Genomic DNA, 26,678 nt, shown 5'->3' with positions numbered 1-26,678 from the left:
TCCGTGTTTTATAGCTTCTGCTAACACTCTTCCCATACGACCATTGCTGTGATGGGATCAAATCGCACAACATAACTCTGCTCTTATTTATTTGTTCGCTCAGCCTGTCTGAAGGGCTGGAAGCTTGGGCCGAGCTTGTTTATTTTTGGAACTGGGAGTTTCAAAAATGGACATAGGCACCACCATATAGTGAAGAATGCTTGGGCTTGCCCTCAGTGTCCCACCAAACACAATCCTCAGTTCCAGCCCTACCCCTTTCTTCGGGTCACATTCCAATAATGTGCATACCTGCAGCATTGGATGAGGGGAGGAAGGAGAAGAGGGTGGCATGGGAACAAACGAATGAACAAACGAACGAAAGGGTCTGGGGGCAGCTGAACAACGTGACTAAACGATCCCAGCTGTTAAAATCTGTTTTTCCTGTTTTCTGTTACTTTTCTTTCCTCATTTTCTCATCATCAAACATTTGGTCTCGAATCTGCCACTGCTACCATTGGTTCTTCTATTTTGGGGGCTAGATCCCTACCTGCCTGAACTGATATACAGGCTGAGGAAGAGAAGGAAGATTACAATGCACGTGGTCAAACGGGCATTGCACCTCATCATCATCATCAATCGTGTTTATTGAGCACTTACTGTGTGCAGAGCACTGTATTAAGCGGTTATCATCATCATTTCTAAGCGCTCATCATCATTTCTAGCAGCATCAGAAATGGTAGTCCTGTAACCACCTAGGGGTGTAATCGCCCTGGGATTCCCCCATATTGCATAGTACTCTTTCTCACTGTCTTTTTAAAATAAAGTTACTGTATTAGATGAGGCCCCTACATGGTGACCAGTGACCCTGTATATATGGAGGACTGAGAAAAATGATGTGTAACCAACAGCCCTGTCAGCATCACATACACATATGCATACATGAACTGCCTTTTGGTTTGTGGCTACAGCTGTCACTTCCTTGTCTCAGGGTCTGCCTATACACATCCCTCAAGATGAGCCTTCCATTCCTGATTATTGGAGGACTCTTACATCAACAACCAAAGCATGTTTTCTGTCAAACTCTCCACGCCAGAGCTAACCCCAAGTGCATCTCCTAGACTACCTCTGGATACTGAAGTAAGGTATCGTATATAAATCTGTGAGCTATGACCTTATTTATTAAGGCTGAGAGTGCTGTAGTTCCTGGTGTGCTAGGACAGACACCAGAGTTTTTGTCTAAACACAGAAAGATCATCACCTAACATCTGTTGAAGTCGACATTTCCACAAAAAAAATCTCTAGTTCAGACAACCTTCTTTGGTCTTTAGAGTTCAGTTAGAGAGTCAAAGGCAAATAGAAAAGACATTCTTGAGTTGCCTCCATCATAGTGGGGCAGCCTTATACTTCAAAGTTCAAACTTTCTGAGCCAGCCCAAATTCCCCCCAAAAGATTATGTAATCATTTTATTATGCTTGTTGGTAAACAATGACGATTGTGTAACTATTGTTCTGTACTTCAAAGCTTATGTCTGTTCAAGAGGCCAGAAGCCCAAAGAAAAGACAAACACGATTACATAATCGCGCAAGAGTCTATGAATTGAAAAGGATGTTGTTCCACTCTGGAAATTCAGTCCTCCCTTTCTCTTTAACTAAGAAGGTATTGGTTCAGACTGCTGGGTTCATATCTATCCTATTCTTTAATCACCAAGCTCAAGACAAGGCAACAGAAGGGCAGTGAGCAGGGTAAACCACCTCTCCCCTCACAACTGGTTTTCCTTCAAATCTCCACAGAATCTCCCAAGAAAGGGGGGTTTCTCGGGAAGACCTTGCAAGCTTTCTGAGGACAGGGATCGGATCTGCATACTCTACTGTTGCGCTTTCCCAAACTCTGAGTCTAGTGCTCTGCACACAATAATTACTCGGCAATTACCACTGATTGATTGATTGATTTCCCCATGCATCCTGGCTAACATGGAAAAGGGTAGGAAGTTTCACTCACACCCGAGCACATGTGGACACCATGTATATTATTGGTATTTCTCTTTCCCACTCACTATCTGAAACCAAGACTTGGATTTCTGAGCAACTTCTAACTGCCAACGCTTTGTTCATTTACTCATTCATTCAATCGTATTTATTGAGAATTAATGTTTGCAGAGCGCTGTACATAGCGCCTGGAAGGTACAACTCAGCAATAAAGAGATACAATCCCTGCCAACACTGGGCTTACAGTCTAGAAGGGGTGATGCTACAGCCTAGCATCTATACTGATGCTTTGTGACATCAGTAGCGGTAATCTCATGCAACAGTAGTGTTCAAAATACATTCAGGCAACTGAATGCTCCATTTCTCTCTTTTGTGTGTTCTTCCTCTGGCCTGACCCAGAAAAGGAGGTTCCCAGGGAACTGGGGAAATGTACAGCCTCTGACATTCTGGCTGGTGTGATGAAGTGTGGAGTTTCACCTTGAAGTTTGTAACTTTTTCTCACCCCCTCTTTCACTCTCTGCAGGTGCCTTTTTCATACTGTAGTCCTTCTAATCAGGGAACTGGGTGATGGGAAATCAACACTCAGAAGTAATGTCATCATATGGAGTACAAGGATTGGCTATATGTGGAACTGAGGCCATAGCACTGAGGAAGGATGGTTCTCCAAGATGGGAGCTGGGGGTACCCTATTTTGGAGCAGTGCCTCCTCATCCCACTAGTGACTTTGGGGAGGTGGTTTTTCAGACAAAATATTGCCAGATATCTGCTTCCAAATCTGCATTAGAATTGGCTGTGACTGTGATAACCCTGCACTGCACCCTGAAACACCAGCCCTTGGAATTGTTTTTTTTTTTTTCCTATGGCATTTGGTAAGCACTTACCATGTCAGTCAGTCTATCGAATTTATCGAGTGCTAACTGCGTGCAGAGCACTGTACTTGGGAGAGCACAATATAATAATAAACAGACACATTCCAGGCCCACAACAAGCTTACAGTCTAGACAGGGAGACAGACATTAATTTAAATAAATAAACGCATTACGAAGTAAGTTCTGTTGAGCTGGGCAAGGCAAAGAATAACGGGAGCAAGTCAGGGTGATGCAGAAGGCAGTGGGAGAAGAGATAGGAGGGCTTAATCAGAAAAGGCCCTTTGGAGGAGATGTGCCTTCAATAAGGCTTTGAAGCAGAGGAGAGGCAGGCACTGTACTAAGCGCTGGGGTAAATACAAGTTAATCGGGTAGGACACAGTCCTACCCCATACCCCAGTCTTAATCCCCATACAGATGAGGTAACTGACGCACAGAAAAGTTAAGTGATTTGCCCAAGGACACACAGCGGACAAATGGCGGAGCTGGGTTGTCTAGTCTCCTGCTGGTTGCTTTTCCCCAGCTCTGATGTGTCCGTCTGTGCCGAGGGCAGCTTTATGTTTGGTTGTTGTTTTTGTTATCCTTTGCTTGCTTTTTGCCCTGGTTTTTACAAAAAAAAAAAAAAAAAGAAAGAGGAAAAGACTCCTTTGATCCTTACTAAGCTACTTTGAGCACCTACTCAAAGATGGCTTACAAAATGGGTGAAGGTTCAGCAGTATCTGCTCTTGAAATCTCAGTAATATTCTATTTTGTAACCACTCACTACCTGTTTTCTCCACCAGCTGAATCACAAAGCATACCACTGTGCACAGGGGAACCAGGAGAGAGTATGAATGGCTCAGCACAACCATCACCACTATGATCCAAATAATTCAAGCACACTGCTTCCTGGCAGGGAATCATATGCTTCTTACTTCCTTTCAATTGTATGGTCACTCTTAATTAGCCATTGTGTATTTTATTCTCATCCTCATCATCTATGAACAGAAGCAGTGTGAACTAGTGGATAGAGTATGGGCCTGGGAATCACAAGGAACTGGGTTCTAATTCTAGCGCCACCATTTATCTGTTGTGTTACCTTAGACAAGTCACTTCACTTCTCTGGGCCTCAATTACTTCATCTGTAAAATGGGGATTGAGACTTTGAGCCCCAAGTGGGACACGGACTATGTCCGTCCGGATTTGCTTGAATCCACCCCAGTGCTTAGTACAGTGCCTGGCAATCAATCAATCAATCATATTTATTGAGCGCTTACTGTGTGCAGAACACTGTGCTAAGCACTTGGGAAGTACAAGTGGCACATAGTAAGTGCTTAACAAATACCACAGTTTATTATTAAGTGCCTCATTTGTATGTACAATTATTCAGTTACTTCAAATGACTTTTGCACTAGGCTGTAAACTCTTTGTGGCCAGGGAATTGTGTCTACCAATTCTGTATTGTATTCTCTGAATTGTACACACAGTAAGTGCTCAATTAATGCCACTGATTGACTTTTTTCTCCTCTTAACCACTAATGCCTGAGCAATATCCCTCAATGGCAAGGAGCCAAAAAGGTGCACACTACTGTATTTTCATAGAATAAATATGCAAGAGATTCTCTCTCAGTGACACACACATGGTTACAAGCTGTCAGCAGCATCATCTTCAAACCTGAGGACAAATCTGTATTCTTTCATTTAGATCCTGTGGGATGTCTAGTTGCTACTGTGCTCAACGTCTCACAGTCAACAGCATCATCTTCAAATTATAGGATGATTTCTTACTTCCGCTCTCTCTCATTTTATATATTATGTATATATACATGTATATATGAAAGCATATAAATATTTATAAGTATGTATATGTATATATTCATATAATATATTTCTTTTGGACTGGCCACCTGATTTGTTCTAGGCCCACGAACAAGAGCAATGTTAATTCACAAAATCTAAATATTTTGATCAGGGAAAAAGAGTGCCTTCAGTTTTAATTCACTTATATTCAACAGCCAGGTGTCTCTCACTGTTGCCATTGGCCAGTTACATATATATTATGGGAGAACCAAAAATCAAACCAAGAACTGAATTTATTTTCTTGGTTATCAACGACCGGTAGAGCTGAGAAGGACTTCCTACTTAAATTCACTCATTCATTCAATCATATTTATTGAGCGCTTACTGTGTGCAGAGCACTGTATTAAATGCTTGGGAAGTACAAATCGGCAACATATAGAGATGTTGCCTAATCACCTTGTACCCCCCCCCAGCGCTTAGAACAGTGCTTTGCACATAGTAAGAAGCTAACAAATACCATCATTATTATTATTATTACTTATTACTGAAGCACGTGCTTAGCAAAAGGTGAACATTAAAGTGAAAAACTAAGTGTTAGAGCATTGACACTCTGGGCATCTAGCATAAAGGGAAGCAGTGTTGCCTAGTGGAAAGAGCACAGGCCTGGGAGCCAGCATCTGGGTTCTCATCCTGGCTCTGCCATTTGTCTGCTGTGTGACTTTGGGACAGTCACTTAACTTCTCTGTGCCTCAGTTAATCTCATCTATAAAATGGGGATTTAATACCTGTTATCGCTCCTACTTAGACTGTGAACCCATGTGGGACCTGATTATCTGATTATCCCAGTTCTAACTACAGTACTAGGAATATAGTAATAACTTCAATACCACAATTATTATTATTATTATTATTATCATTAGTAATTCTAGGATAGGGGTGTAAGACTATACATGTTTACTCATTTTGAAGACCATCAAATTCAAAATTAAACTATGGAATTGCAAGCAAAGTCAGGTATCTCATGAGCTTTGGGGCTGTTGTGAAAGTATAAATGGAGTGATACCATGTATTAAAGGAATCAACCCTCTGGAAGATAATCTCTATGTCCAAAATGTAGACATATTATGGAGTATTTTCCTTCATTTTTCACCTATGAAATCATCTGGGGTCTACCAATTTACAAAATGTAACAATAATATTTCCAATTACTTGACTAAAATATGTCTTCCAATTGTACTTTCAAAATGTGTACTTTCAACATGTTCCCATTTTCTAGAGATATTAGTTTTATTTGTATATGTGGCCTACTGCATTTTGGAAATATTTAAAGCCCTGCAACATTTTTAGTGTTACTAAAATGCAGTTGTGTGGACAGATGGTTTTTGATAGGTGCAATATCTGGTACAACTGAAAATGCTCCTCAGAATCATATCCAGGCCTCATTCTTTAGCTGTGGGATGTCCCACCTATCCATTCCACCTCTTAGACAACTCTTGAAATCCCAATTTCTGGTCCTTCTGATAACAGGTTATTCATTCATTCATCCACGATACTTGATCCATTTATCCAGTTGTTGGTACTGTATGCATTTTTTTGTCTGTCACTATTACCATGCCTGCCCTCTGAGTGTTTACAATCCAAGACAGAGACTAATTAACATTGACACTTCTTCTACTTACTCCTTCCTTCAGTACATCTCTATTTGGATGTCCCACTGATGCCTCAAATCTAACATGCCCCAAACCAAACTCCTCATATTCCCACTGAAACCCTGCCCTCCCCCTGAATATCCTATCACACCACCATCTTCCCTGTTTCACAAGCCCCACAACCTTGGCATTAATGTTGACTCATCTTTCTCTTTTAACTCACATATTCAATCTCTCACCAAATCCTGTCAGTTCAACCATCACAACACTGGTAAAATCTGGCCTTTCAATCTATCAGTCAATCATATTTATGGATCACTTACTGTGTGCAGAGCACTGTAATAAGTGTTTGGGAGAGTACAATCTAACAAATTTGGTAGACACATTCCCTGCCTACAACAAGCTTACAGTCTAGAGGGGAAGACAGACATCAATATCAGTAAATAAACTACAGATGTGTACATAAGTGCTGTGGGGCTAAGAGAAAGGTGAATAAAGGGTGTAAATCCAAGTGCAAGGGTGACAAGGGAATGGGAGAAGAGAAGAGAAGAGAAGAGAAAGAGAAGAGAAAATGAGGGCTTAATTGGGGAAGGCCTCTAGGAGGAGATGTGTCTTTAATAAGTTTTTGATGGCCGGAAGAGTGGTCATCTGTCAGATCTGAAGAGGGAGGGCATTCCAGGCCTCTCCATCCAAACTGCTACCATGTTAATCCCAGCACTTATCCTAACTCACCTTGATCACTGCATCAGACTCCTTGCTGACATCCCTGCCTCCTGTCTCTCCCCACCCTAGTCCACACTTTGCTCTGCTATGTTTCTCCACTCCTCAAGAATCCCATCCACCTCCACATCAAACAGAAAACTCCTTACCAAAGGGTTTAAAGTACTCAAACCTACCTTACCCACCTGATTTCATACTACCCGAAAACTTCACTTCTCTAATGACAGACTGCTCACTGGGCCTCAATCTCATCTTATCTCACCACCGACACCTTGCCCACATCCTGCCTCTGGTCTGGAATGCCCTCCCTCTTCATACCCGGCTCCCCGAGAGCAGCAAAACCACAGAAGCCACACACTGAGACACTTCACTGCCGCAGCGGCCAAAGCACCCAAGACTTGAAGCAGGATGTTGAGCTGCAGGCGGTCAAATTTTTTGAAACTCCTCGAACGTGGGATCATCTGCACACATCTTGGCGAAAAAAAGTTGGATTGGTAACTATAGGTGTTGGAGAGAGAGGAGAGAGAAAGATAGAGTGTTTTTGCGTGTGTTATGTATGTATGTGTCTAACCCTAAAAGAAGCAGCGTGGCTTAGCGGAAAGAGCACAGGCTTGGGTGTCAGAGGACATGGGTTCTATTCCCAGCTCCACCACTTGGCTGCTGTGTGACCTTGGGGAAGCCACTTAACTTCTCTGTGCCTCAGTTGCCTCATCTGTAAAATGGAGATTGAGATTGTGAGCTCATGTGGGACAACGTGATTACCCTGTATCTACCCCAGCGCTTAGAACAGTGCTTAGCACATAGTAAGCACTTAACAAATACCATAATAATAATAATAAATCCAACAGGTGATCACTCTTCCCACCCTCAAAACCTTATTAAAAGCACAGCTCCTCCAAGAGACCGTCCCCCCCAATTCCTCTTTTCCTCTCCTCCCATTCACTTGTGCCTCACCCTTGCATTTGGATTTACACCCTTTATTCACCTCTCCCTCAGCCTCACAGCACCTACATATATATAATTTATTTATATTAGTATCTCTAGCCTGTAAGCTCACTGTGGGTAGTGAACATGTCTACCAACTCTGTTATACTGTATTCTCCCAAGAGCTTGGGACAATACTCTGCACAAAGCAAGTGCTCAATATACACGAATGATTGATTGATTGAGGGCAGGGATTGCACAGTAGACTCCTAAAGGTTCCCAAGTCCCCACTCTAAGTGCTTTATAAATGCTGTTGATCATGATACTGGAACTCTTATTTGACAAACGAGTATGCAGCCACAACAAGAGGTTACATGTATTAATAGTGAAATAAAAATTGGAAACCACTGAAAAAGTTGAATCTGAATTCTGCTTTTTGAGCTTCCTTTCAGAGCTAATCTCTTAGGAATCAAAATGAAACTACACACAGAAACTAATTTGAGCCATATTCAAGTTTAGGAACAAACTAGGGATTTAGCACTGGCAGGCAATTTTAAATTGTGAATAATAATAATAATAATAATGATAATAATTATTTTATTCAATAAGCATTCACTATGTGCCAAGCACAGGGACGAAGATATTTTAGACCCATTTTACCGATGAGCAAATTGAAGCACCCGGAGGCTGAATGACCTGGCCCAAGGTAATGCAGAAGTCCAGTTGCACAGCTGGGCTTAGAATTTGGGGTTCTCTACTCCTAGTTCCATGATTCTTCCACTAGGCCCTGCTGTCTCCTCAGGTTTAGTGGAACTTAACTACATACTGTAACTCATATGGTAAACATTAAAACAGCTGATGAGGCAGTTCCATGACCTGGAAATCTACCAATGGCCAAGTCTGGCAAGGCTCTGAATGAACTGCACGAGGTCTGCCGGCCTAAGGTTAAAACTATAATCAGAATTCTAGTAATCATCCTCCAGTAACCTATGCAGTGCTTACATCTTTTCTAGTTGCTGATGTGCCACCTTGTCCTTGCTGATGTGCCACCTTGTCCTCTCCCTGACTTTCCCATCTCTGTTGACAGCACTACCATCCTTCCCATCTCACAAGCCCGCAACCTTGGTGTCATCCTCGACTCCACTCTCTCATTCACCCCTCACATCCAAGCCGTCACCAAAACCTGCCAGTCTCAGCTCCGCAACATTGCCAAGATCCACCCTTTCCTCTCCATCCATACCGCTACCCTGCTCATTCAAGCTCTCATCCTATCCCGTCTGGACTACTGCATCAGCCTTCTCTCTGATCTCCCATCCTCGTGTCTCTCCCCACTTCAATCCATACTTCATGCTGTTGACCGGATTGTCTTTGTCCAGAAATGCTCTGGGCATGTTACTCCCCTCCTCAAAAATCTCCAGTGGCTACCAATCAATCTACACATCAGGCAGAAACTCCTCACCCTGGGCTTCAAGGCTCTCCATCAACTCGCCCCCTCTTACCTCACCTCCCTTCTCTCCTTCTACAGCCCAGCCCGCACCCTCCGCTCCTCTACCTCTAATCTCCTCACCATGCCTCGTTCTCGCCTGTCCCACCGTCGACCCCCGACCCACATCATCCCCCTGGCCTGGAATGCCCTCCCTCCCCACATCCGCCAACCTAGCTCTCTTCCTCCCTTCAAGGCCCTTCTGAGAGCTCACCTCCTCCAGGAGGCCTTCCCAGACTGAGCCCCCTCCTTCCTCTCCCGCTCCTCCCCCTCTCCATCCCTCCGCCTTACCTCCTTCCCCTCCCCACAGCATCTGTATATTTGTATATATATTTGTACATATTTATTACTCTATTTATTTATTTATTTTACTTGTTCATATCTATTCTATTTATTTTATTTTGTTAGTACATTTGGTTTTGTTCTCTGTCTTCCCCTTTTAGACTGTGAGCCCACTGTTGGGTAGGGACTGTCTCTATATGTTGCCAACTTGTACTTCCCAAGTGCTTAGTACAGTGCTCTGCACACAGTAAGGGCTCAATAAATATGACTGATTGATTGATTGATTGAGGACCAGGGTTCTAATCCCAGCTCCATCACTTGTCTACTGAGTGACCTTGGGCAAGTCACTTAACTTCTCTGTGGCTCAGTTACCTCATCTGTAAAATGGGCATTAAGAATGTGAGCCCCATGTGGGACAGGGACTGTGTCCAACATGATTTGCTTGAATCTATCCAGTGCTTACTTCAGTGCCTGGCACTTAATAAGTGCTTAACTAATACCAAAATCATTATTATTACAGTACTTTGGGGGTACGACCCAGAGGTTTTCTATGGATCATGGGTCAGATTTTAATCCAGACAGGACCTCACGGGATCTCAGATCCAATACTCACCCATTTAAAAATCTACTGTTTGAATATGCAACTAGAAAGGATGTGGGAGATAAAGATAGAAGGTTCTAATCCAGTTCCTTTAAAGCTTTGAAAACAAGTATCCAAGCATATATGGTATACCATGTTCCGTGATGAGACTGAATGAATATTACCAGCTGCTCCATTTATTTCTACTTCTGTCAACAATGGGAATCATCAACACAACACTCTATGCTTAACGTTCAGATTTGATTATTGCTTTCAGTTGAGCAGCAGTTGACCGATAGCCAGACATCTGGGTTTGGTGTTTCCTACATGACAAACAGGAGAGGCCTCACTGGCTACTTCCCTTCAGGATCCAACATCAGTTCTTTGGGCTCTTTGGTTTTTCTCACTGCTGTATATCCCTGAAAGGTGACCATCTTTTCTATTCAGCCACCCTCATAGTAAAGTCCTGATTTTTAAAAATATATCAATCTAATGACTATTTATGTATTTCCCCTTTTGAGATTTATCTAAGATATATTTTTAAATGCATTCTCTCTCTCAAACAGCTCATTTCCTCCTCTTAAGTGATTCTGACACAAAGTCATAATGCCAACTATGTGACACAATGATACTTCCCATAGCAACCGATTGTTTGACATCAGAAACACTATCTACAAGATGACTTCACTGCAGGATACAACAGAAGAAGCAGCTTGACAACACTTTCGTTCAGTCAAAATTTCAGTTACAGTAAAGGAAATTCCAAATAATTTGCTAAAGTAATTTGATGAGTCAAGCTGATTAAGCTCATTTAGAAGGGGAGCTGAAGGAATTAGACCCTCCTGGAATGCTGTAGATTCAACAATATCACCTTTTCCCAAGAACCCCAAAGTACCAAAAGCATCCATTAGCTCAATTCTACCAAATTTTAAAATATAGGTAATTTGTTTTTTAAGAGTTGATGAGGCAAAAGTGATCCTGATTTATGTAAATCAAGCACATGTCCTAGTTGGGCATCTTTGCTCTTTTCAGTTCCACATCCCATACCTGGATTTAACTGTACCAGCAAAGTATGGGAGAATCTATTTACTGAATAGCAGAATACCAGAATTCCATATACCCATAAATCACCTTTCTTCAAGAGACTCAAAGAATTTTACATTTCTGATACCTTTCTTGGAAGCTTCCCTGAGACAGGTATCCTCAGAACTCCCATAGTTAACTTTTTCTGAGTTTCAGCCCATAGTTGGTACTGTTATTAATAATAATAACAATAATGATAATTGCAGTATTTTTTTAAGCGCTTACTGTGTGTCAGGCACTGTACTAAGCACTTACTGTGTGTAGGCACAAGCAAATAGGGTTGGCCACAGTCCCTTTCCCATGTGGGGCTCACAGTCTCAGTCCAATTTTACAGATGAGGTAACTGAAGCACAGAGAAGCAAAGTGATTTGCCCGGGGTCAAACAGCAGACAAGTGGCGGAGCCAGAATTAGAAACCATGACCTTCTGTCTCCCAGGTCCATGCTCTATACACTATGCCATGCTGTTTCTCAGACTATGTCATGCTGCTTCTTAAGGACTTCTGACATGCTGCTTCTTAAAACTATGCCATGCTGCTTGCTCATAGTCACCAAGCCTGTTAGGGATGAACCAGTAAGAGAATTCAGTTCTCCTACCTTGGACTTCAAGAAGTTCCCCAGAGGCTACTCATGTAAAGTGTCAAATCTACTCCAGTGGACCTTGTGGTGAGCGAGAGTGACTCCATCTTTTATTATTTGACCTTGGGAGCAACAAGGCCAGAGAACGATTTAGAAGAGAAACTGTATAATCTTTTTGAGGAATTCTGAGGATCTGAATTGTTGGAGAGGAACCAAATTGTTTTGCAGAGGAGTTAAAGAGGGCTAAATTGCTCTGCTGGGCAGGAAAAAAAATGCTGGACGGTGCTATGCCTGTGGGAGAATAAGCCTAAGGGAAGGGGTTGTCGTCCCCTCTGGCTTACCCAGTAATGAGTGGAAGACAGCAGGAAAGCCTTAGCAGCCCCCCTGATGTAATCTCCTTCCGCCCCCTAGAACAATGGATAAAAGGGGGAAAGAACTGGCCCGCTGTACCCAGTGTGGAACCACCCAAGCCATGCACTGAGACACCTATGGCTGCCATGGCCAAGCACCTAAGACTTGAACAAGGACGACTGTGAGCTGCGACCAACTCCTTGAAACTCCTCCAATATGGGATCATCTTCACCAAGAGTTGGGGAAAACAAATTGGATTGATAACTATAAATGTTGTGCTATGTGTGTGTATATGAACCTAACCCCTGTTTTAGTAAAATAAAGCCTTCCACTGTGACAGTGGTGTTTTGTTTTACTTTTGGAACATGTCATTTGAGCGCCCAAATTAAAAGGGGAGTCAAATCCCTGGTTAAGGGCTCACAGGTCAAGTGTCTGATATTGTGGGGGAACGATCCCAGGGCGGGGCTCATGACAGACCTTTGGTAACTGCCTACTGAGCTAGTCCCCATTGGTGGGGACCAGGAATGCAAGAAATTCTCAGATTGTGGGAACAGGAAGAAACAGCTATCACGTTTTATAAGCAGCCATGGGAGGGGCTCATCTAGTCCCATCCCTTGCTGAGTTGCAGTTGTGTTGTTTCCATTCGGTGCCAACTGCAATCCTGGCACCACCCCTGGGAGGGGATGATGAGTTGTGGGTGCCCAGAATCCGCAGGGAAGGAATGCTGATTTGAGAGGGATTCAGTATGGGTGCTCACGTGCCCTGATCCATGGTGGCCAGTAGGCCTGGGAGCTTGCAACAAAGTGGCTGTAAGTGGGCAGATAGGATATGTTACCCCAGGAAGCTGGGCAGGCTAAAAATATCAATAGGATCAAAAAGAGTTGGAAGAAGCTTGTGATGAGAGGTCCACTAGAGGGAGAGTTGGGAAAATATGCAGAGTTAGGGATGTTAGCTGCCACATCCATACTTACCCGTGTGGATATCAGGGAGTCTGGGTGCTGCTGTCAGAAGTAGAATTCCTGGTTGGATGATCAATAATAATAATACTGATGGTATTTGTTAAGCGCTTACTATGTGCAAAGCACTGTTCTAAGCGCTGGGGGGATACAAGGTGATCAGGTTGTCCCACATGGGGCACACAGTCTTAATCCCCATTTTACAGATGAGAGAACTGAGACACAGAGAAGTTAAGTGACTTGCCCAAGGTCACACAGCTGACAATTCATGGAGCGGGATTTGAACCCATGACCTCTGACTCCAAAGCCCGTGCTCTTTCTACTGAGCCACGCTGCTTCAATCAATAGTATTTATTAAGCAGAACACTGTACTGAGCAACTCAGAGAGTACAATTAAGTAAGTAGACATGGTCTCTGCACTCAACAAGGGGACAATCTACTGGTTTGAACCAGTAATCGATCAATCACTCAATTGACGGTATTTACTGAACACTTTTCCAAGCACAGAGCACTGTACTAAACACTTGGGAAAGACAGTTCAATAGAGTTGGTAGACATGCTCCTTGCTCATAAAAAGCTTATAGTCTAATTAGATATTTCCTATGTTTTAAGGCCCCTCGCCCTCAAAAGCCCTAGGTTTGGTACTCCTAGACCGCACTTCCCTATTTCCTCTTTCCCACAAGGAGAGGTTGAAAGGTTGAAATGTGCAGCTCCTCTTTCTTAACATTGACTGGGCCTCAGGCAGTTTCTGGGATCAGAAGGCCTGTGCGAGTCACCTTTCAGCTTTCCACATGACCCTGGAAGCAGATCATTCATCTGTTCATATGGAGGCAGGTGAGTTAATGGGAGAAACCTGGAGGTTCAAGTTGGCACGGACACATAGGACCCTGAATGCCTTGAGCAGTGTCATAAACACAGGACGGGTTAGCCCATGACAACTTTCCAAATCTCTCCTGTCACAAGGGGATGGGAGGGAGGGGCAAGAGGAGGAACAGGTGAAGATCTTTAGAAAAAGGAAAAGGAAAAGGAGAAGGAAAAGAGGAAAAGAGGGAAAAAAAAGTCTGGAGGAAACAGGAGAAACAGAAAGAGGATAGTTAAAAAATAAGACAGGAGGTGGCTCAGGGAAGAACAGAATGTAAAGGACAGGGCAACAGAAAACAGGGAAAAATTAAGAACTTTAAACATGCCACTCTTGGACCAGAAAATGGACCATCCAGTCCCCTGTTCTGACCATGAGAACAAGAGGATTACAGGAGCAAAATAATGAATGCCTCCCTTGGCAGCTATCTTAATGGCTTTGGATGTAGCATTCCAAAAAACAGTGATGAGGAGTCATTAGAGGGACTATACCAGTTGGAAACAGAAAGAGTTTAGCAATTATACGTGTGGATTGGTAAAAGAAAGAATAGAAGAGTGGGAGATGGAGTGGTTTTTAGAGAATGCAGAGGGGGCAGATGGTTTGAAGAGAGTTCGGGGCTTGTGGAAAACTGTTTGAGCTTGGATGTAAGAGAGATGCTAGCCAATGGAAGTGTCCAGAAGATTCCAATAAACAGCACCAAGATAGTTTACCATAAACAAGTCCAGCTATGAATCTACTGATAATTTATTGGAGGTTTGGAGTTGAATTTTGAGGTCTAAGTACTCTGTTAAAACACTCATAATGAATCAATCGTACTTATCGAGCACTTACTGTGTGCAAAGCACTATACTAAGAACTTGGGAGAGTGCAATATAAGAGAGTTGGTAGACACATTCTCTGCCCACACTGAGCTTCGTTTCCAATCAATGTCTAGTCCCTCTTTTTCATTATCATTGTATGTCTTTTAATTTTACACTTCTTCAGTAATCCTCCAAAAATATGTTTTTGATATTGTCCCTCTTGTAAAGCCTGATCTCTTGGAAGACCCATCCATCGGCCTGGCATGAACTTTCACCTGGTCTATTCTGAGGAGATGGCTTAGTCCTGCACATACAAGTCTCTTTAACTAGTCCAAGCCAAGAGGCTTACGCAGGATCTACTGAGCTTTGGCAATTGTGAACAGTCCCCTGATCCTTGGGTGAACAGACCACATGTCCACTCAGTTCTACGGAGCCTCCTAAAGAATGAGTACAGTCTCAACTACTGTTCTAAGCCCTGGAGTAGGGATAAGCTAATCAGGTTGGACACAGTCCCTGTCTCATAGGGAGCTCACAGTCTTAATCCCCATTTTACAGATGAGAGAACTGAGGGCCAAATAAATTAAATGACTTGCCCAAAGTCACACAGCTGACAAGCAGCAGAGCCAGGATTAGAATCAGGTCCTTCTGACTCCCAGGCCTGTGGAAGTATGTTAATCCATGTATGTTAACCCATGTACGTTAAATGTATTATATAGGCCAGGCAATGGAATGGAATGAGACATCACACAGAACCTTTTTTGGAAATCCACAGAACCTAGACGATGTCCCTTGGGAGTCCCTGACACCTCCTTGTTTCAGAGCCATTACTTTTCCTTCCCAGGGCCCTGAAAATAGGGCTGCCACTTTGGAGTTGCAGACTTGATGGAAGGAAACAAGGATGAAGTAAAAAATCATACTGAAAATAGTAGACATAACGGTATCTGCTGCTGGATCAGTACTGGACAGGAAACTGTGCAGGTTCCAGAATAAAACTGAGTGATCTGTCATTTAACTGGCACTGAGATTGGTAGAACTGTGGCAGCCCAACTTCGCTTCCTTTCTGTCTCTCCAAACTATATAGATATTGGTATATTTTAAACTACTCACTATATCCCTGAACATTCAGAAATCCTTGAACTTTTCAAGGCTCAATGTGAGCCTCGAGCCCATGGGACCTACATTTGGTCAGAAGGCCATTCCAGTCTCATCAGAACCCAATCTTATATCTGGATGGGGGTGAGCTCATGCATATAGGTGCAGCATCCATTCAGTGTTATCCCTCTGGGATGCTGGGATTTGTAGTCCGAGAAAACTCAAAGGAAGTTCTGTTCATAAATAATCTCCTCCCACCCCCACACCCCCTGTCCCAGAAATGATGGTGTGACAGCTGTAGTGGCAGCTCCCTCAGATAAAGAAGGCTCAAACCATGGGGGCAGGGAAACTGGGTGCAATGGACATGGAAAGACTGAGAGTGGGGAGACGCAGGCCCAGTCTTTTCCTGCTCGAATGCAGTGGCGTTTTTCTTAGTCCAGGCCTCCACCAAACCTGAAATTTAAGACGTAGGGACAGACTGTTCAGTTGGATTAGATCATGCTCTTCCCTATGCAAGGTGAAATTTAGGTTTCCAAAAACGTACTTCTCAAATTTGAACCCATGCAACAGCAATATGCATAAAGTTAGAGAGGGCTACCAATTACTCCCTAAAGCTAGGTCACAAAAGCACTAAAGTCAAATATGCTTTTTTTTTGCATTAGCTGTCCATACTTGTATAACTCTTAATTAACATGTGCATGTAAATTACACAAAGAAGCCATTTTTTACACTCGGTGTTTAAACGGATCTGTTACTAATAATCCTGGACTGTACTGAAATGCTGTTTGTATTTTCTGCTGTCTGAAATTCCATCCAAACTTCACCCCAGGGGAGATTCAATTAGATGTTTACCTTCTAGCCAAAGATATTGATTCTAAACAATTCTGACTTTAACACCTTGAAAGTCCTTTAGGCCACACCTTTAAGGGTCTCAGAGGAATAATAGGGATTTCACAGTAATTGGTGCCAAACAATGAAATTATAAATATTTTCATTTCTGCCTGACCACTGGAACCTTTCTGTGAACTCAATAAAAACAAACATCTTTAAGAGTTACAGCCTGAAGTTTACATGGTTCTTCTTGTTTGAAATACCAAATGCCAAAGCAATCTGGATGCACATCGGTTAAGTTCACCCTGCTTCACCTAATAGGTACTACTTTAGTGTATGTATGTGTATATTTATGCATATAGTTTAGTGTACACACATATATATGTATATATATATATATATATGCACATCTACTTATATACATATGCACATGTACACACATGAACATACATACACATATACCTATTCAAATGTAAATACAGAGAGAGGGAGAGAAAGAAGGAACTGTGACTGCAGGTGAAATCCACGTATGGGTGGCTCTATGCCTGAAAAGGCCAAAGTCAAACGCACTGTTCTAATTACACTGTGCACATACAAAGATTGTCCTTTGTTGAACTGTAACGGTTGTTGTTGTTTGTGTGCCTAGTGCCATTTTTGTTTTTGCCTCCTTACCTCATGATTCTTTCAAAGCTTCTGCCTGAAAGGAATTACTTCTTTCTTGAGTGTTTTGTGCCAAGTTTGTCTACCTGCGGCAACTGACTCCTAGTACCCCTCAAATGTTTCCTCTGTCCTCCTTGCTTTTAGTTGCCCAATTTCATCTCAACAGCTATTTTGGGTATCCTACTGACTTCCATTCTCACATGTCCCATCCAGTGCAGCTGCACTGAGAACAGAGCTGCTTTAATGCTAGGAGGCTGACTTGGTGCCACGATTTCATTGTTTATGATCTTATCTTGCCATTTGATGTTGAGTATAGTCCATAAGTCACACTGATGGAACTGTTCAAGGAGTCATATATAGCCATGTGTGGGGTCCAGCCCTCAAAGTCTTAGAGAAAGTTGGACAGCACTATAGGTCTGTAGACCTTTAATTTTATCCCGAGATGAAAAGCCAGCTGCCACCACAGTTTTTTTTTTTGACAGTTTCTCTCCAAGGATGTATTGGCTTTTTTAATTCACATTCCACTTCCCTATCATTGCATCGTTGGTCAGTTTGCTGCCTCGGTAAGCAAATTCTGTTGATAACATTCAGCTCAGTGTTACATTCCCTTGATTTTTATTTAGACTTATCATCAGCAATTTCCTCTCCATCCAAATGGCCACCATGCTAGTCCAAGCATTTGTCATACCCCGTTTTGACTACTGTACCAGCACTCCTCATAGACTTCCATGCATCTATCTGCTTCCCCTCAGCTAGCTAATATTTCTTCTGCCTGGATCATTTTTCTAGAACATCATTTTTAGTACATTTCCCCACTCCTCAAAATTGTCCAATAATAATTATGGTACTTGTTAAGTGCTTACTCTGTGCCAACCACTGTTCTAAGCACTGTGGTAGATACTAGCTAATTAGGCTGGACCCAGTTCCTGTCCCACATGGGGCTCACATTCTGAGTAGGAGGGAGGGGGATTTACTCCCCATTTTACAGGTGGGGTAACTGAGGTACAAAGAAGTTAAGAGATTTGCCCAAGGTCACACAGCAGACATGTGGAAGAGAGAGGATTAGAACCCGGGTTCTCCGACTCCTAGGCCCATGCTTTAGCCATCTCTCTCCCACTACTTATCCTCACTCCTCTTCCACTACACCCAAGCTTGCATGACTTACTCTTCTCGAGCCAATCTATTCACTGTGCCCCGTTCTCATCAAAATGCCACTTACTTATTGCTCATACTCTTCTTTCTGCCTGGGACTCACTCCCCCTTCACATCTCGGTGGCTATTGCTCTTCCCATCTCCAAAGTCCTCATGAAATTATACTCCTTCAAGAGGCCATCTCTGATTAGTCTCCAATCCCCCCCATCGAATTTTTTCTCCTATCGCCAGTTCAGCACTTCTGCATCACATAAGTACTTGGGTACTTACTGCTACCCTCCCCACATGTAGCACTTATGTACATATCTGTTTCCTCCTATGTGCAATTTTAGTATCAGTCTCCCCAACTAGTCTGGTAGTCAGCCAGTAAAATGACAACAATAACCTATTCATTGAAATTTTTAAAACCAGCCTAAAGTAAGTTTCTCATATTGACTTATAAAAGATTGCTGAGGGATGGAGAGCACCCTTGAAGGGTAGAGGTTAGAGATGCAGGGCCTCCTGCTAACCCCTTGAAAGCAGAGGTCATGTCTTTGAACTTTGTTGTATGCTCCTAAGGGGTTAGTACAGTACTCTTGCAAACCTCTATACTGCAAGCTTGTTGTGGGCAGGGATTATGTCTACCAACTCTGTTATATTGGAGTCTCCCAGGCCCTGCAAAGCACTGCCCACAGTAAGCACTCAATAAATATTACTGATTGATTGCACACAGTAAGTGCCCAGTCAATCTACTGATTGACTGACAGACTTTTTATCTGAGTCATTGTCACAATCTTGATGACTTTGCCTGGCCATGCCCAATATCATGACGGCTGTCTGATATCAATCATATTTACTGAGTTGTTACTATGTTCCGAGCACTATACTAAGTGCTTCAGAGAGTACAACAGAATTAGCAGACATGTTCCCTGCCCATAATGAGTTTACAGATAGCATCATGGAAAAAAGCCAATTCACTGTTTTTATTGGAGATTGTGGTTGCAGGTTCTTGTTCCAAAAGGGCTGTTGGACTACTGTTGCAGAGCTCCTTGGGGATATCTCCATTCTCTGGTTAGCTGTTCTGGGAACTCTTGTTTGATGCAGTGATTGGAGTACATTAGATGGTGGCTTGTTCATCACTGTGCTCCACACAGAACTACTGTGATTTGAACATCCTTGCAGACCTTTTGCCGTACAATGATATAGTCAATAAGATGCCACTTTTACATTGTTTTTTTCTATGGGTGGGCAGGCAGGAGATGATGGTGCATGCATTCACTCAGCAAAGTAGGCCACTGCTGTTAAATTGACCAATCCCATGCCATCTGATTACTTTCTTCCATGTGTGGGATTACTTACCAACCCTAGTGTTAAAAATCTCCCATTTTAATTCATTTATCTCCCATTAGTAGTTTCATTTGTCTAAATCTTGGAAGATCTTTTCTTAGGTGTAGCTTAATATTGAAGAGGTATGTGTGTGCTAATGGTGACTAAGTGCTCTTAAGGGCAGACAGCATCACCATGCTTATGGACAGACTTGGAAGGCCTAATATTTGTGATTGTCTGACTGCACATCCATCCCTGATGGACCACTTTGAAGAGTTAAGGTCCCTCCAAAAAGTTTATCCAGCACTTAGCTCTTTGAATGGCTCTTCATCCAGTACTATTGTTCTGCAATATCAAGTTTGTACCTGGCCAGCAACTGAAGTTGAGTTGCTCTCTTTATAGGACAATGACTGCTTCCATTATCACAAATAGTCCTGACCTAGTGGCTACTTTCTTAGAATATCCATCAATCAAATGTGTTTTCTGAGTGTTTACTGTGCATACAGCACTGCATTAAGTACTTGGGAGAGAACTCCACAATAGAGTTTGTAAGGAACTGCTCATAAAGAACTTACAGTCTAGAAGAGTTTAGTTTTTTTTATGGTATTTCTTTGGCAATGTCAGAGCACAGTCTACTGCTGAACCCAGAAGAAATGAAGGGAGGTGGCTCTCTTCAGTAGTTCCCAGGAGTCTTTAAGCCAGCCTTCAGCCAGTAAAATGACAACAATAACATATTTGTTGAAAACGTAAAAACCAGCCTAAAATAAGTTTCTTGCATTGACTTATAAAAGATTGCTGAGGGATGGAGAGCATCCTGAAAGGGTAGAGATTAGAAATGTAGGGCCTCCTGTTACATTTTTCTTTGAGAGTAAGGGAAAAAAATACAAAATAAATATCCCATGGGCAAAAAGAGATTTCAGAAATTTTGTCTGTACCAGTAAAGTGAAGAAGAAAGTTGAGGACTTACTTGGATAATTTGATTATGACAATCAATCTAGATCATTCAGACTAGACAAAACTTATTTGTTAAGTAGAATGGGTTTTTGGACCTGAAACTATGTAAATATTGCTTCAATTTTGCACTTGGTAGGTAATTCAAAATTTCATCCATGTCTTAGCTTTAATGATATCCTTCCTGTGGAAGCCAAGTCTATGGGCATTTGGTATCAGTCTTAATTTTTCTGTCAATTCAGCATGGAAAGCCTGAGAGGTGTTAACCTGAAGTCATGCTGACTTAGTATCCTTAGTTATCCTTGTGCATAACTCTATTTGGGTCAAGGAGTCTGTTTTGACTCTAGATGATACCTGGGGGATCTACCTGGTCCCCACTGCCAGCCTGAAAGTTGAGCACACACCCCCACCCCAAGTTAACAACAAGGAAGGGGAACAGGGTGGAAAATCCTGAAATGAATGTAACCAACCTGTCCATCAGTCCTGGGACAGGCTCAGAGGCAGAACTATAGCCACTTGGCTTCAGTAACAAATATTCTGTCTACATTAGTACAATCCCTGTTAAAACTAGGTGGAAGCCAAATGTTATTTGCCCCAAAGAAATTCAGTCCCCAAATGGAATTTCATATCAGAAAATTCTCTTTCATTTATTTTTCACTTTTCCCATGCAGACATAGCCTTGGTTAAACAAAGCGAGCATGGCAGGTGGAAGATAGCCAGAACTTTCGTGCTCCTGAGGAAAAGGCCTGAAGACAAATAGTTTCAGAGTAAGGAAGACAAGTGACAATAAAAATGAATATTGCAAAATTTGATGCTGGAATCTTGAGTGGTACACACTTTAAGAGTAATTCTGGAATATCACGGATTACAAAATAATTTTAAAACAATTATAAGATTATTTTGAAGTAATGCAAGTCAATTTTGCAAACTCTGGAACAATGTTTTCATGCTTTGAGGCAATAGTTTCCTTATTATTCACTTCTGGAATTATTATTAATAGCAGAGGTGAAGAATGGCCTTGGTGAATGTTTTACAAGGCTACATCCTAACCACAACTGCACTCTTCCTCCAAAGAATCTCCCAAGTCTCTTGGACATCCTTATGCCCCCACTGTTTCTGAAAACCTTTTGCATCATTTAACACTTTGCAATTAATGGAATGGATGGAAATACTAGAAAATAGTTTGGTGTCCTAACCACCACTACCCTGAAGCAATTCTTGTTTTTGCCAAAATAGTTTAAACAAATTTTTATTCATCCAAAATGTTTCTTGGCAAAGCAAAGGCTTGTAACAGAACTCATCAGGGTGGCTCAAAAGATATGACCAAATAAGGATGGGTTATAAAGAAAACACTATATTTTAAAGAGATTTTTTCCATTGTGGATATACCTTTAATGGGCTCGACATTACTTGCAAAAGCCACCACAAATAATATTAAGCCAGTTATAAAGAAACACTTAGGAATAAATTTTATAAAGTTTTTTGATACCGAGTTTATTTTGCTACATTCACTTTCTATTAAAAAACTGGGTAACGGGATTCTTGGAATAACATTGTTGTAAATACTCTTTGAAAATGGGGTCATTCACAGTCCTATCCTAAATCCATCATGGACAGCAAATTACTTTACATTATTAAAAAAATGTGTCTAATTAGTATTTCATGTTCAGAGATGAGTGAACTCAGGCCAGGAGGTAGCATTTGTAAGATTTACTAGGCAGAATGAGGATGTTTGAAGTTATATCTGTTGTATTGTACTCCCTCAAGTGCTTAGTACAGTGCTCTAAACATAGTAAATACTATTGTTTGATTGACAACTGAATTTTTCAGATATCCTTGGGGAAAGAAGATACCTTGGGAACCTGAATTAGCAACCAAATAAAAGCTCAATTCCCCCATTCTATTTCTGCAGTTTAGAAACAGTCACCATCTGAGTTTCAGTAGGGAACTAGGAAAGCAGCATAGCACAGTGGATAGAGCACTGGCCTGGGAGTAAGAAAGGCCTGGGTTCTAATCCTGTCTCTGCAACTTGTCTGCTGTTTGACCTTAGGCAAGTCACTTCATTTCTCCGTGCCTGTTACTTCATCTATAAAATGGGGATTGAGAACGTGATCCCCACGTGGGACAGGGACTGTGTTCAATTTAATTTGCCTATATCATCCTAATGCTTAGTACAGTGCCTGGCACATAGTAAGTGCTTAACAAATACCACTATTATTATTATTATTATTATTATTATTATTATGAACAACATTGCAGGTAGAAGAGTGGCCTACTGAGATGGATTTTTTTCATATTGTGAAGTCTGGGTTATAGGAAAGAGATTTTTTTTAATAGGAGGTAAATATATATTATTGTGATTAGGGCTAGCAAACATTGCACTAATTTTCAAATACCACAAAAGGCCTGAAATCTTTCTTCCGGAATACTTGAAGTACAGGTAAGTGATATACATCAATGGCAAGCACTCAGTCTATTATGGGTTGAGATTTGGGTTCTGACATATAGTGCCTCAAAAAATAATATTTTAGGAAAAACACTACACTAAAATTGGAAATGTCTATAAAATAGGAAGTATGGCTTCCTGATGCTACAATTTGGCATATCTATTGCTTAATAAGTAAAAATAGCCATTAGACCATTTTAATTGCATTCAACCAAGACCTACAAAAATTGGAACAAAAAATTCATATCATTTGAGTGATTATTTCTTTAATTGATGAGTGAAATAACTTAGATTTTCAAAGTCAAAGTGAATAGGTGGACTGCAGACTTTGAAGGCGGTATACCAGAGAATCTGTGTGAATCCTAGCCCAGTAACAAGGCGGGCTCATCATGCTTCAGTGGATTGTTCCTAAGTAAGTGTTAAGGCTGACTTTCTGGATGGTTTTGTAAGCATCCCTGGGTCCTGTCATCCTTAGATTCTAAAAGATACTTACCCTGAGTTCATCATTTATGTCCACGAAGGCACAAGAGGAGAAACAATCTGCCCCTGCTCATTGGTATTTACTGAGTACCTATGTGCAGAGCACCGTAGTAAGTGCTGGGAAAGTACAACAGAGTTGAAAGACATGATCTCTGCCCACAAGGAGCTTACAGTTTACAGGGGAGGTGGACACTAAAATAGACTTAGGGCTAGAGGAAGTAGTAGAGTATAAGAAGATTTTCATAACTATTATAGGGCTGGGATGAGTAATAAAGTGCTTAATTCCTCCCTAAATCAATCTATAGTATTTATTGAACACCTATTGTGAGCTTGCAGACGCTTAGCCTTTGGTAACATGATTTCTTTGCACCACCTCAGAAGTAATAGCAGTAGTGGTGGAATCAAGGATGGACGAGGCAGTCAGCCCTGTTCACATATGGCCAGGCAATGACCCCTAGGGCCTGGACTTAGAAGGACAAAGTGCAAGTGAAGCAGCCTTACTCTGCTTTCTTCTCAAGAGCGATTTCCTCCATGCATAAAAATACCCTTATTAGGCAAAGCAAGTGTGACCTATTTTTGTGGCCAGGTAGGAAAGAATTGAACTTATTTAGCTGGATTGGTTAAACTAGTAAATTCAGCTATATAACATCAGTAGAATTTCATTCTAGTAACCCACCACCATAACCCAATATATTTTTAAAACACCACCCATTCCCTGAACTTTTATTCAAAAAAGTTCATTATGAAGAGGCTTACATTTTCTTCTCGTCAATGATTTCTTCTAACCAATGCCTGGGAGGTGTAACTTGTCGCATGCTACTACTGTGACCACATTATTTATTAAAGATTTCTAGAAATATAAGATCCATTGCTGCTGTTTGCCAAATGAATTTTGCCATCCAACAGACTCCTCACTCAGCATAACTAGCTACTCCTCCCGCTTCAAGGATTATGCTTTTTGTGGTGGAATCTTCTCATCTATCTTTTCCTCTTCCTATTCCCCATCCCCCTCTGTTTTCTCAGTCAAAAATCCCTTCCTGTATAATTATTCTCCTTTAACCTACTTCTCAAAAGAGAAAGTTGATACTATTCTTGGTAAGGGAAGATGTTGTTGCCCAAATTTGTTCCTCAAAGGGAAAAATAGTAAGAGAAGAAACCCCTATTGTACTCAGAGATGGCAAAGAGCCTTGAACAACAATGCACAATTATTAATTTAAAAAATCTTAGCAAGAGAAAAACACTGCAATGACGCTTTCTGCTATCAAGAACACTATGAGAAGAAAGGCAAAAATGTACAGCTTGTAATGGTGAGATATAGTCTAAACATTATACTAAAGTAACACTATACTGAGATAAATTTATAGAGCCTTTAGAAACACAGATTTTTTTACACAGCAACAGCAACAAAAAACCCCTGGGAAATCAGACAAAAATGCTGGCCCAATTTTAAAGGGAAGGGATCAAATCAACAGAATTGACTTCTACTGGTAAATTACATGGTGGCAAGTTTAAGATGACAAAGAGAACAAGAATCAAGGCTCTATCCAACTGCCTGTTTTAGGTCTTTCAGGACATGCTAGGGTCCCCCAAAACTTACAGTTACTGAGAATGCTGGCATTCAGTTAAAAAAAATCCAAATAAAATGGGAGATAGATGTGTATTTATATCGAGGGACACTGGGCTTCGCTCAACCTTCTCTATGTGAAGTCTGTGCCCAAGTTCAGCTCTGAACTGCAGAGTAAACTTCCTGCCATTAAGACATCTGCTGGTGGCAGAAACAGAGCTGAGTTCAGCATTGCTCACCATAAGGATAATGGCATCACAAAATAAATTCAACCACTGGTTGAATGCTGGAACAGAGCATGTTCCAGCAGACCAGCATTGGATTCTTTTCAAAGTTGTGTCCTTGAGGTCAAAAGAAGTAGATATTGCTGTAGCTGAACCTGTGTATTGGGCCCTCAGGGAAAGCCATATCTTTTGCTTTAAGGACTGTGGGTCAATCTGGCAACAAGGCTTGCATCCATTCATGGCAAGGAAAGGCTGTTCCCTAGTTCGTTATTTTTATCCTTATATTAATCTCCAGGTTCAAATTCCAGCCACTTCCAGATGAAACTTCAGAAATAATAGTGAAGTATATCACTGAAGTTCCAAAAAAATAATGGTCTCAAAGGCTAAGTACCAGTTTCTGGGATTCAAACTTCTCAAGAACCTCTAGTGGTTGCCCATCCACCTATGCATCTAACAGAAACTCCTTGTCATCATCCTTAAAGCACTCAATCACCCTGTCCCCTCCTACATCACCTCCCTACTAACTACAACCCAGCCTACACACTTCAGTCCTGTAAATGCCAACCTACTCATGGTAGCTCAATCTCATCTATCCTGCCACTGACCTCTTGCCCATGTCCTGCCTCTAGCCTGGAATGCCCTCCTTCTTCATATCCAACAGTTATTCTCCCCACATGCAAAGTCTTAGTGAAAGCACATCTCCTGCAAGCGGCCTTCCCTGATTAGGCCCTCATTTCCTTTTCTCCCATTCCCATCTTCTGCATCACCTTAATTTGCTCCCTTTATTCACCCCCACTCAGCCCCATAGCACTTAGTACAGTGCTCTGCACACAGAAGTGCTCAATAAATATGATTGGATGAACGAATCTGTAATTTATGTATTCGTATTAATGTCTGTCTCCCTGTCTAGACTGTAAGCTCATTGTGAGCACTGAATGTGTCTACTATATTGTTGTATTATATTCTCCCAAGTGCTTAGTACAGTGCTCTGAATACAGTAAGCATTCAATAAGTATGATTGATTGATTAATTCCAACAAATATGAACAGCAATTTTGGTGATGCTTTGCTATGGGTCACTGAAAGCTAAACTTTACGGGG

General features: G+C 41.7%; 1 protein-coding gene across 6 annotated transcripts in view; it reads right to left on the bottom strand.

The window, feature by feature from the left end:
• The window catches only part of ANO1 (anoctamin 1), a 181,732-nt gene that overhangs the window by 115,651 nt on the left and 39,403 nt on the right, over positions 1-26,678 (bottom strand). The window lies entirely within an intron of this gene.

The sequence above is a fragment of the Tachyglossus aculeatus genome, chromosome 22 (genome assembly GCF_015852505.1).
Source record: "Tachyglossus aculeatus isolate mTacAcu1 chromosome 22, mTacAcu1.pri, whole genome shotgun sequence".
In the NCBI taxonomy this organism is placed as follows: Eukaryota; Metazoa; Chordata; class Mammalia; order Monotremata; family Tachyglossidae; genus Tachyglossus; species Tachyglossus aculeatus.
The sequence above is the reverse complement of the archived record's forward strand: the minus strand, read 5'-3'. Positions and strand labels throughout refer to the sequence as shown.